The sequence below is a fragment of the Oncorhynchus mykiss genome, chromosome 10 (genome assembly GCF_013265735.2).
Source record: "Oncorhynchus mykiss isolate Arlee chromosome 10, USDA_OmykA_1.1, whole genome shotgun sequence".
Classification (NCBI taxonomy): Eukaryota; Metazoa; Chordata; class Actinopteri; order Salmoniformes; family Salmonidae; genus Oncorhynchus; species Oncorhynchus mykiss.
In genome coordinates, this window is record NC_048574.1 from 45,152,000 (window position 1) to 45,163,691 (window position 11,692).

Consider the following 11,692-nt stretch of genomic DNA (forward strand, 5'->3'; position numbering starts at 1 on the left):
GTGGGAGAAGTAACTAAGTCAAATAGATTCACACAGGATATTTTAAGATACTATTAACATGGACCATCAAGTTATTTCATTCTCTATTTTAGAACACTTTGGGAGTATCCGAAACAAATGTGTAAAAATAATTTGATTAATCTTTTGAATCTGCCGTTATTGCCATTACCTCAATGAAAGCACTAAGATGTGTCACAACAGCTAATTCCAAATTTCAGTCGGAAGTACAGTGGGGTCTAAAATTATTATGCCATTTTGGGGGGGGGGGGGGGGGGGGGGAATTACACTGAACAAAAATATAAACTCAACATGCAACAATTTCAAAGATTTGACTGAATTACAGTTCATAGAAGGAAATCAGTCAATAGAAATAAATTAATTAGGCCATAATCGTTGGATTTCACATGACTAGGCGGAGGCGCAGCCATGGCTTGGCCCGCGAGTCCATAGGTCCACCCACTGGGGAGTCAGGCCCAGATAATCAGAATTAGTTTTTCCTAACAAAAGGGCTTTAAAACAGACATAAATACTCCTGTAATTTTGGCTCTTTTCTTTTTAGATTTAGTCGACAGTCATTTGGACTAAAATATCATTGTCAGTCACATTTTTGTAATTTGAATAATGATTTAATCTAGTTATTGTCAAATTATGAAACAAAGTGGGCCCTTTTAACTAAATGCCCTTTCATTTTAGTAACGTCACATTTGTATTGCCTCATTAACCTATAGTAAACATAAAACACTCACTTCCATGTGCACAAACATCCTGTACAACCAACACATTTTCTGCATAACATCCTATTCTCTTCCAAACAGCAGAAATATGTGTATACAAAAAAATGAAGAACACCTGCCCTTTCCATGACATAGACTGACCAGGTTAACGCTATGAGCCCTTATTGATGTCACTTGTTAAATCCACTTAAATCAGTGTAGATGAAGGGGAGGAGACAGGTTAAAAGACGATTTTTAAACCTTAAGACAATTGAGACATGGATTCTGTATGTGTGCCATTCAGAGGGTAAATGGGAAAGACAAAATATGTAAGTGCCTTTGATAGGGGTACGGTAGTAGGTGCCAGGCGCACCTGTTTGTGTCAAGAACTGCAACTCTGCTGGGTTTTTCCCACTCAACAGATTTCCATGTGTATCAAGAATGGTCCACCACCCAAAAGACATCCAGCCAACTCAACCCTTTGCTATGAGACTCGAAACTGAGCTGAGGGTAGCAAAATATTTCTGCAGCATTGAAGGTCCCAAAGAATACAGTGGCCTCCATCATTCTTAAATGGAACAAGTTTGGAACCACCAAGACTCTTCCTAGAGCTGGCCGCCCGGACAAACTGAGCAATGGGGGGAGAAGGGCCTTTGTCAGGGAGGTGAGCTCCAGAGTTCCTCTGTGGAGATGGGAGAACGTTCCAGAAGAACAACTATCTCTGCAGCTCTCCACCAATCAGGCCTTTATTGTAGAGTGGCCAGACGGAAGCCACTCCTCAGTAAAAGGCACATGACAGTCAACTTGGAGTCTGCCAAAAGGCACCTAAAGGTGCACCTCTCAGACCATGTGAAACAACATTCTCTGGTCTGATGAAACCGAGATTGAACTCTTTGGCCTGAATGTCAAGCTTCACATCTGGAGGAAACCTGGCACCATCCCTACGGTGAAGCATGGTGGTGGCAGCATTATGATGTAGGGACTGGGAAACTAGTCAGGAATGAGGGAAAGGTGAACAGAGAAAAGTACAGAGAGATCCTTGATGAAAACCTGCTCCAGAGCACACAGGACCTCAGACTGGGGGTGAAGGTTCACATTGTAACGGGACAACGATCCTAAGCACACAGCCAAGACAACGCAGGAGTGGCTTGGGGACAAGTCTCTGAATGTCCTTGAGTGGCCCAGCCAAAGCCTGGTCTTGAACCCAATCGAACATCTCTGGAGAGACCTGAAAATAGCTGTGCAGCGACACTCCCCATCCAAACTGATGGGGAAAAAGTCAAGGGGTCTGAATACTTTTCATAATTTCCACTGAAAATGTAATGAAAACACATTTACAGGAAGGACTGTGCAGATACAGATAAGTTTGGTAACAGATTTTATAAGTAAATTATATTTTTTTCATTTACTGTGCACGTTGTACAAAGTATGCCATATTCCAATGTGAATAAAAATAAATAAAAAAATACATATTTTAAATTATTCTAAGTAATAGAAAGTAAGTAATGGGGTGATGCATTGAATCTTTTTGATATTGTATTAATATTGAGAAGATGGATATATGCTACCTACCTCATTGTAGCTTAGCTAATTGAAGTTGGAGGCAAACAATTGGTTACAGTTTTAATATCATACATCAAGCACCTTGTTTTTATATTGGCACTGCTGCGAAAAGTTGATGGGCACTGCCAGTCGTCTGATATTAGATGCGCTGTGGCACTGGAGAAGCCTCCTGCATCCTGATCACCAGAGATGTCTGAGAGCTCCACCGTCTACACAGCTCCGCTCAACCGTCCTCCCTGCCATGCAGTCGGTGTCCCCTGTCACCAAAGCCATATTCATTGCTTTGTTTCTCTTCGCCATCCTGCTCATTCTATACGTCATCCTCTGGTATATATGCCGAGACACCGACAATGACTACATTTAAACAAGCGAAGGTCACTTATCGAGGTAACAGAACTGTCCAAGGTAAGGAAACGGTATTGATCGAACTGCTGCCATTTTAACGGGGCTTGTTATGGCGGCAATGGCTTTTGTTGGACAGTGGCATTTGGTGACATTCCTTGTAATATGTTTTGTTTTTAGCCAACACATTTATGAATTGATGCTACCGGACGTTTTCCATTGTGTGCTTAGGCTACTTGTTGAATGACAGCGGATGCCATTCAATGATGTTTTAGCTCCCATATCAATTTGGTTAAGTCCATCGTTAACAGTGCGATATTTTTAATTGAATAATCTCTGTTTTATTCAGTAAATTTGAACATGTAATTTTTTTACAAGGTCAAAAGTGGACAACAATAGGCTTATAGGCTTATCCATGAAGATGAGATTTTCTGTGTATAAATATTGCCTTGTGTTGTATTTCATCCCACTCTGTAAAATGTAGAGAAGATAGCCTATGTAAAATTGAGTACATGTAAGGTAGAGCTAGTGATGTTCTGTCCCCCTACAGATGCAGCTCCATGGACAGGTGAGGATCACCCCACCCCACCCCACCCCACCCCAGGCCTAAATACCTATGGCATAGATAGAAGGAGCCTGTCCAACCATTGCCGGTGAGACTGTTGGGCTCAGTGGGATTCATCAGACTTAGCGGTCAAACTTGGACATGCTCTAACGGTGTGGTAAGATGTGCTTGGAGGCCACAGATAAGAGGAAGAGGAAGACGGCATGGAGCAGTCACTGCCAAGTGTAAACAACCAGGGAAGAGGGTGACTTCATAATCATCCTTCTCTCTGGTGGACTGTCCGCCGAGAGGATGGCTCAGCTTGGCCTTAAGATAGAACCCAAATACATTGTTAATTATACCCTGTGTCATGGTGACTACACCTATCACATTGCTGTATGCTTTCCGTCTGTGACGGTGATATTGTGATCATGAAATTGTAACATGTTGACCTTAATGCTATCCTAGTTGTCTAATAAATGTTTTATTTGGCAAGTTATGCAGCCATTTCTGTTGAGCCAATTCATTTTTCTGTAAAGATCCTATGGACCCTATAGACACCTCCTTCACATAGCTTGGGCTTATACATACTAATCATGATGATACTAACTTCATGTTATATTGCCTTATAGACAGCCTTATAGACCATTCAAAGGAGACACTTTTTTTTTTTTTTGCTTTGAATCTGAATGTGTGGTCAAGGTGACTGTGTTACATTTTCATCAGTACTTACTAACATGGACAGTTGAAGTGGGAAGTTTACATACACTTAGGTTGGAGTCATTAACTCGTTTTTCAACCACTCCACATTTCTTTATTTCTTGATAACAAACGATCGTTTTGGCAAGTCGGTTAGGACATCAACTTTGGGCATGACGCAAATTATTTTTCCAACAATTGTTTACAGACAGATTATTTCACTTATAATTCACTGTATCACAATTCCAGTGGATCAGAAGTTTACATACACTAAGTTGACTGTGCCTTGAAACAGCTTGGAAAATTCCAGAAAATTATGTCATGGCTTCAGCAGCTTCTGATAGGCTAATTGACATCATTTGAGTCAATTGGAGGTGTACCTTGTGGATGTATTTCAAGGCCTACCTTCAAACTCAGTGCCTCTTCGCTTGACATCATGGGAAAGTCAAAAGAAATCAGCCAAGACCTCAGAAAAAAAACTGTAGACCTCCACAAGTCTGGTTCATCCTTGGGAGCAATTTCCAAACGCCTGAAGGTATCACGTTCATCTGTACAAACAATAGTATGCAAGTACAAACACTATGGGACCACACAGCCATCATACCGCTCAGGAAGGAGACACGTTCTGTCTCCTAGAGATGAACATACTTTGGTGCGAAAAGTGCAAATCAATCCCAGAACAACAGCAAAGGACCTTGTGAAGATGCTGGAGGAAAAAGGTACAAAAGTATCTATATCCACAGTAAAACAAGTCCTATATCGACATAACCTGAAAGGCCGCTCAGCAAGGAAGAAGCCACTGCTCCAAAACTGCCATAAAAATCCAGATGACGGTTTGCTACTGCACATGGGGACAAAGATCGTTCTTTTTGGAGAAATGTCCTCTGGTCTGATGAAACAAAAATAGAACTGTTTGGCCATAATGACCATTGTTATGTTTGGAGGGAAAACCGGGAGGCTTACAAGCCGAAGAACACCATCCCAACCGTGAAGCATGGGGGTGGCAGCATCATGTTATTTGGGTGCTTTGCTGCAGGATGGACTGGTGTACTTCACAAAATAGATGGCGTCATGAGGGAGGAAAATTAGGTGGATATATTGAAGCAACATCTCAAGACATCAGTCAGGAAGTTAAAGCTTGGTCGCAAATGGGTCTTCCAAATGGACAATGACCCCAAGAATACTTCCAAAGTTCACCCAACTTTTTGTGGGAAGTTTGTGGAAGGCTACCCGAAATGTTTGACTCAAGTTAAACAATTTAAAGGCAATGCTACCAAATACTAATTGAGTGTATGTAAGCTTCTGACCCACTGGGAATGTGATGAAAGAAATAAAAGCTGAAATAAATAATTCTCTCTACTATTATTCTAAAATAAAGTGGTGATCCTAACTGACCTAAAACAGGGGATTTTTACTCGGATTAAATGTCAGGAATTGTGAAAAACTGAGTTTAAATGTATTTGGCTAAATTGTATGTAAACTTCCGACTGTTCATACAAAGCTAAAGACCATAATCTACAGGGGGTAGTGTGAACGGCCCAGTACACCACTGGGGCCAAGCTTCCTGCCATCCAGGACCTCTATACCATGCGGTGTCAGAGGAAGGCCCTGAAAATTCTCAGACTCCAGTCACCCTGTTCTCTCTGCTACCACACGGCAAGCTGCACTGGATAGCCAAGTCTAGGTCCAAGAGGCTTCTAAACAGCTTCTATCCCCAAGCCATAAGACTCCTGAACATCTAGTCAAATTGCTACCCAGACTATTCACATTGCGCCCCCCCCCCCCCCCCCCCCCCCCCCTCTCCACACCACTGCCACTCTCTGTTGTCATCTATGCATAGTCACTTTAATTAACTCTACCTACATGTACATACTACCTCAACTAACCGGTGGCCCTGCACATTGACTCTGTACCGGCACCCCCCTGTATATATTGTTATTTCTTCTCTTATTCTTATCCATATTTTTTTAACTGCACTGTCGGTTAGGGGCTCGTAAGTAAACATTTCACTGCACGGTCTACTACACCTGTTGTATTCGACGCATGTGTCTAATAACATTTGATTTGATTTATATAGTATATAATATATTCTCAGAGCAGATGTCTGTACGTTTTAAGTATTCTACTGATGACTCTGCGCAGATTAGTTATTTAACCTCTGGTGACCCCCTATTGGTCCGTACTGTTCTTTAATCCTGTAGAGAGAACCCCACAGAGACACAGTGGGGTATGAAGAGGCTGCACACACCCTTTGATGAGTCTCCTGGCCAGGTAGAATAAACCACTCAGTGTTGCAGCTCTCCACGGCTCTCTGTTTCTAATGGGTTTTCTTCGGAGGATAAATGGACCTCTGGAAATTGACTCTGAAAATATACTTATCTCTGAGATCAGTGGCTAGCCCACACCTGCACAGAGCCATTAATAGACTTACCATGACACAGTTTCACTCCTACCAGGCTCCAGTTGATACACTTCACATAGTAAAGCTAACATTCAGCCTAGATTAAATCAACACCCATAACAATAAATACGTGTTTTTTGTTGTTCAGACTCTTTTATAACCCCTGATTAATTTGCAATAGTTTTATGATCACTCCTTTGCAAAACAAATTCATGCCTCCATAAGTTTGTTTGAAAGAACACAAGAAGGATTTATAAGCCTTGAGACAATTGAGACATGAATGTTGTATGTGTGCAATTCAGAGGGTGAATGGGTATGACAGAAAATGTAAGTGCCTTTAAACGGGGTATGGTAGTAGGTGCCAGGCGCACCGGTTTGTGTCAAGAACTGCAACGCTGCTGGGATTTTCAAGCTCAACAGTTTCCCTGTGTGTTTCAAGAGTGGTCCACCACTCTAAGGACATCCAGACAATTTGACACAACTCTGGGAAGCATTGGAGTCAACGTGGGCCAGCATCCCTGTGTAACGCTTTCGACACCTTGTAGAGTCCATGCCCTGACGAATTGAGGCTGTTTTGAGGGCAAAAGGGGGAGGGTGGATCGCAATGTTAGGAAGGTGTTCCTAATGTTTGGTATACTCCGTGTATATTTTAGTTGCAACACTGCCGCTCTGCCACCTCTCAATTGAGCACATGCCATGCAATACCACTAGATGGCGATATAACGTGTTATCACTTTGATATGCACACAAAAATGTTTTCACCTACCCTGTCCACATAGTAAAAGTTAATTACCTCGTGTAACTGAACATTTATAGTCAGCAAAGAAATAGTGCACACTACAATATACACTTCCAAGTATTTATTATATTGCCATTCAACCCATTGAGACCTGATGAAAGGTCAAAACCTTCTTCTTATAATAAACACACTAGGGAGCATTTCTTCTAGTGTGCAGAGGAGTCTTTTTTGCTAATGAACATTTGTGTACGGCACCTGCTCAAAACCGTTGGGTATGCAAGTGTTCCGCCATTTTTCAATATAACTGCTTGAAATGTTCTGTTTTACTGCGATGTCGCTTTTCGGGTTGGTCTGTTTCAACTCAATTTAATCTTCTGAGCTGCCTTGAGTAGTAACTCATTACCCTCTGGCTGTGCTATAGAGTGTAAATATGATTCAATAAATTGCGGTGTTGGGAGAATGACCACCTGGTTTGTGTTTGTCCTGGTACTTCTCCTCTGTACTGTTTCACCGACGGACATGCCCAAGGCCACGGAAGCAGCTGAGCACTTCCCACTGCATTGGGGCTCTCTGTCCAGGACACATGATAAAGACCACATACTGGTCTACTCTCATCAGGTTACATGAAAGGAGTAATAGTAACAGTCTCCATGCTGTGTGTCTAATTTGACCGTTATATAATGGACTCATCCCAGTGAGGGCCCAGTGAGGAGTCAGAGGAGTTATACAGCCAGACAATCCTGCCGTTCTACTATCACTCAGGAACACTTCTCTACTAATTATTCACAAACCGCCAGAGACAGAGGACAGCTACACACACACACTCACACTCACACACAGTTCGGTTCAATAGCTCAGGGAACAGAGGCACTGATGTGACAAGACTGCTGAGGAAAGCAGAGCTAGCGCCTCAGGGACGTGTCAGAGTGACAGACTGGATCGCACACTCATAGACACATACACGTGGACGCACATACACACGCACGCACACACACACACACACACAATTGTCAGATTTTGATCTTGCATCTTTTGCGCATGACGAGTGCCGGCAAATACCTAGATGGAAGCTGGCTGTTGTGTAGTTATTATATAACATCAGAGGAATCAAATGATTGAGTCCAACAATCAGTTTGGGAGCCAAAGCCCTGACTCACACAGCTGAGTTCACTAGGCATTCAGCATTGATGAACCATTTGTAACTAATTGCAATTCACTGATAATTAATAAGGCAATACACTTGAATAGGCCCAGGCTCCATGGGGTGTAAGCACAGAGCACCCGGCCAGCATGATGCGTGGAGAGCAGATGCTTGGCAGAGGGGGGGGGGGGGTGTTTGTTTGTTCCTCTAGTTAATATTTAATTTAGGGGCTGTGTTGAAGTACAGGGTCAGGGGGGAAGGTCCTGCTCTGGACTGAGCAGGTGCTGAGCTACAGAACACCTCTCAGGCTCTGACATAGGGCTGGGACAGCTAGTGAGCTCTCTGGTCCACTCAGGCTGCTGGTGGGTTTAGGTAGTGTCCACATGCCACTTGAGGTGTCCTACCTGTTCTGTTCCACCTATTCCTGGGCCATGTGGTGGAGTTGCTGTGGATCCCTCACCTCAGGAGGAAGGTGCCAACCAGAGGTAGTCTTTACTTTTATCAACAATTTGTTTGGAATTTGACTAACCTCTTTACATATATGTTTAATTACTCGGTTATTATGCTATATTAATTAACAGTGCTGACAATGGCCCTTGGTCAGGGCAGGCCCAAGCCTTTTGTGGGCCCAAGGCGAGATTTTTTTTTTTAAGTTGACAAATGAATTTCCTGTAATTCTATGCATTTTGTCATGCTAATATGATATCTGAGTGAGAGTGACTAACAAAATCAATGGGGGCCCCTGGAGGACAGGGCCCCTGGGTAATTTGGCCATGATTACTACAAGGTTTAGATAGCTGGTTAAACTAATTTACCAATCCATTTTTATTTTGCTGACATAGGCTAATTGAGTGAATGTAAGTGACTGACATAACAAGAGAGAAACTGATGATGCACAACCAATTTCCAAAATGGCGCCTTATGTATTCTACTTACTCTCAGCACATTTTTTTTATGTGTTTTTGTCTTTATCTGTTTTTAGGTCAGGAGTCACTAATCGACCGCTTATTACTTATGCCCAGGGCCGGCCCTGCCCTTGTTAATGGTTTCACTGCCCAAGCCTGTGATTGCATCCCCCGCCTACCTCTGTCCCCCATGCTCAGTAACTGGAATCTGTCCCTGCAGACACACTGTAGAGCAGGGCCGGCTGGTTACTGCGCCCTGGGGTCAGGCTGCTCGCCCTGGCTGCTCACGCTTTTAGAGGACTCACTGGGGAGTTATATGTACTGTATATAGTTTGCATGTGGGAGTTTTTTGTTTGTATAGCTATATCACTTACTGCATATCAGCATTTGGACTCACATCTGTAGTGTTAAGGCAGGAGTGGCCGGCGCAGTGACATTGATTACATTGTAATGTGTAATTACAATACCTCATGGTGGATCCATGAGATGAACCAGTGAACCTCACATTTAGATTTGAATCATTTAGCAGATGCTCTTGTCAAGAGTGACTTACAGGTAGCTAGGTGGGACAACCACATATCAGTAGAGTCAGAGCTAAAGAAGGGGGGGGGGGGGGGGGGGGGATTATTTAAGAGCGTTTGAAGAGGAAGGGTTTCAGATGTTTTCGGAAGTTGGGCAGGGTATGTATGTGTGAACCACGCAACACTTGCAAATAAAGGACCATCAACTCCATTTTATGTCTGGACATGACCTTATTATTATTATTGAACATATGGGCAATTACATCTGTTTTTCCAACCAGTTGCACTTCTAACTGGTTTTGTTGTAGTCCTGGGATACTATTTCCTACTTTGTTTATTTAGCAGTGTGAATGTTGACCTAGAGCTGAGCTGGTGTAAGTCTGGGGAGGGGGAAGAAGGGGGAGGGGAGAGAAGGGCCAGGTGTGATGGTGTCAGGACTCGTCTGGACCAGTCAGGAGGTGCTGACTGTGGAGCCTGTATGGTGTCACCTTCCACACCTTCAGAGGTGAGCAGCAGGACCTGTAGCTGCAGCTGTAGAAACATCCTGCCCAAGAGGAGACCCCCTCAAGACAAAGGCCCTACTGAGGAGACAGCATCTACAAACAACCACACATCGTCACAAACACTTCCTTCAGCAGGCAAGTGAGGCCATGCCTTTTCCCAACAGTAGCTCAGTGTTAGGTTTTGTCCACTAGGAGGCGAGAGGGAGACATGTTTATAGTGCAGGTGTGGTCAGACTAAATTCTCCAATGACCTCAATGCTGTCGGATGCTCTTCCATAATGATTGTAAGGGATTGTAAAAGTAAACAAAACAATTGTGGCAGTGAACATGATTCTTTAGCTCCATAAAGTTGATTTAATTTTTTTTTCTCATTTTAAATAATAAGTGTCTGTGCAAACTTTTACTGTGTATTAATAAGTGCATGTATGCATGATGAAATAAATACGTGGTACTCTTTTGTCACCAAACTCCACATGTCATCATGACATGAGCCACAGATTAGACTCCTCCCGTTACAACCTAGGATACGCCCTTGGCATAACACAGCTGCACACCTGTCATTCTATAGAAGCTCCCCCTATGTAAAGTATACGTACCCAATACTCCACACACCACGTGACCATGCACCACTAACCAACAAGCTGCAGTCCATGGATTTTTGGAACGTCATTTCTAAAATAAGAAAATTATCAACTTTGACCCTAGCACAGACACTCCAGTAACGATCAGAGAAGCTAAGCATCCATTTTGACCTAACGCCCTCCAGACTCCTGTGAGAAGCTGTTGACAGCTTGAGGACAAGAGGCCGACACCGTGGCAGAAGTGTTTTAGAAGAGCACCCACGCACAATAACATGGGGCCCTTTTCTCACTGGTGCAGCTAAAATACAAAACAGCTTGAAGTTAGATGGTGTTGAGAATCTCCCTAGTCCAGGCAGAGAGCCCCAGCTGCTGCAGTGTGCGCTCTGCTGGGCAGGGACAGAGGAGTGGGCAAGCAGCACCAGGGAGGACAGGCACCAGGCGGTCAGACTCTCCACCTGACACCTGAGAGTCAGTGGTTCGGGAGGAACAGCTGAGCACTGGCGTGCCTGGGCACCTCCTCTGGGTCCTGCGTTGCTGAACACACAGTCACACAGTTACATTGCAACCCTGCTGGGGCCCGCAGACACAACATGAGTCTCATTACTGAGAGCATGACAAAAAGGGAGAGAGGCTCAAGACCTCCCTCGCTGGGTATGCCAACATCGTTTTTTGGTTTCTTGAAAAAAAAAATGTATATCAAGGCTAATTTGATCACAGTCCTCAGTATCCATGGGATTGAAACCAGATGAGATGGGCTCAACTGAAACAACATCCCAGTCAGTGCATTCCCTTCGCCTCTCTGTCTTAAAAACACAGCCTGCAGGGGGAAACAGTCCAGAGTCACAGAGGAAGAACAAGACCGCTGGTGGTTTGTTTTGAGGAGCTAATAAACAAGTCATTTACAACAGCCCCTGAAACGACAACTTGATTACGTAACAGTGAGCTTCTGTAGAATATCCAGGGGGGGGGGGGGGGGGGGGGGTGTATGGAAAGGGAGTTACAGGTGTGCAATGGAATGCATTGTGGGAAAGGGTGGACTG

At 43.7% G+C, this 11,692-nt stretch overlaps 1 long non-coding RNA gene across 1 annotated transcript; it reads left to right on the forward strand.

The window, feature by feature from the left end:
- The first annotated feature begins 2,412 nt into the window (after positions 1-2,412).
- LOC110534924 lies at positions 2,413-3,665 on the forward strand. The gene is made up of 2 exons (XR_002475185.2): positions 2,413-2,681; positions 3,169-3,665. It is a non-coding gene; the product is annotated as an uncharacterized LOC110534924 (long non-coding RNA).
- The last annotated feature ends 8,027 nt before the right edge of the window (positions 3,666-11,692 follow it).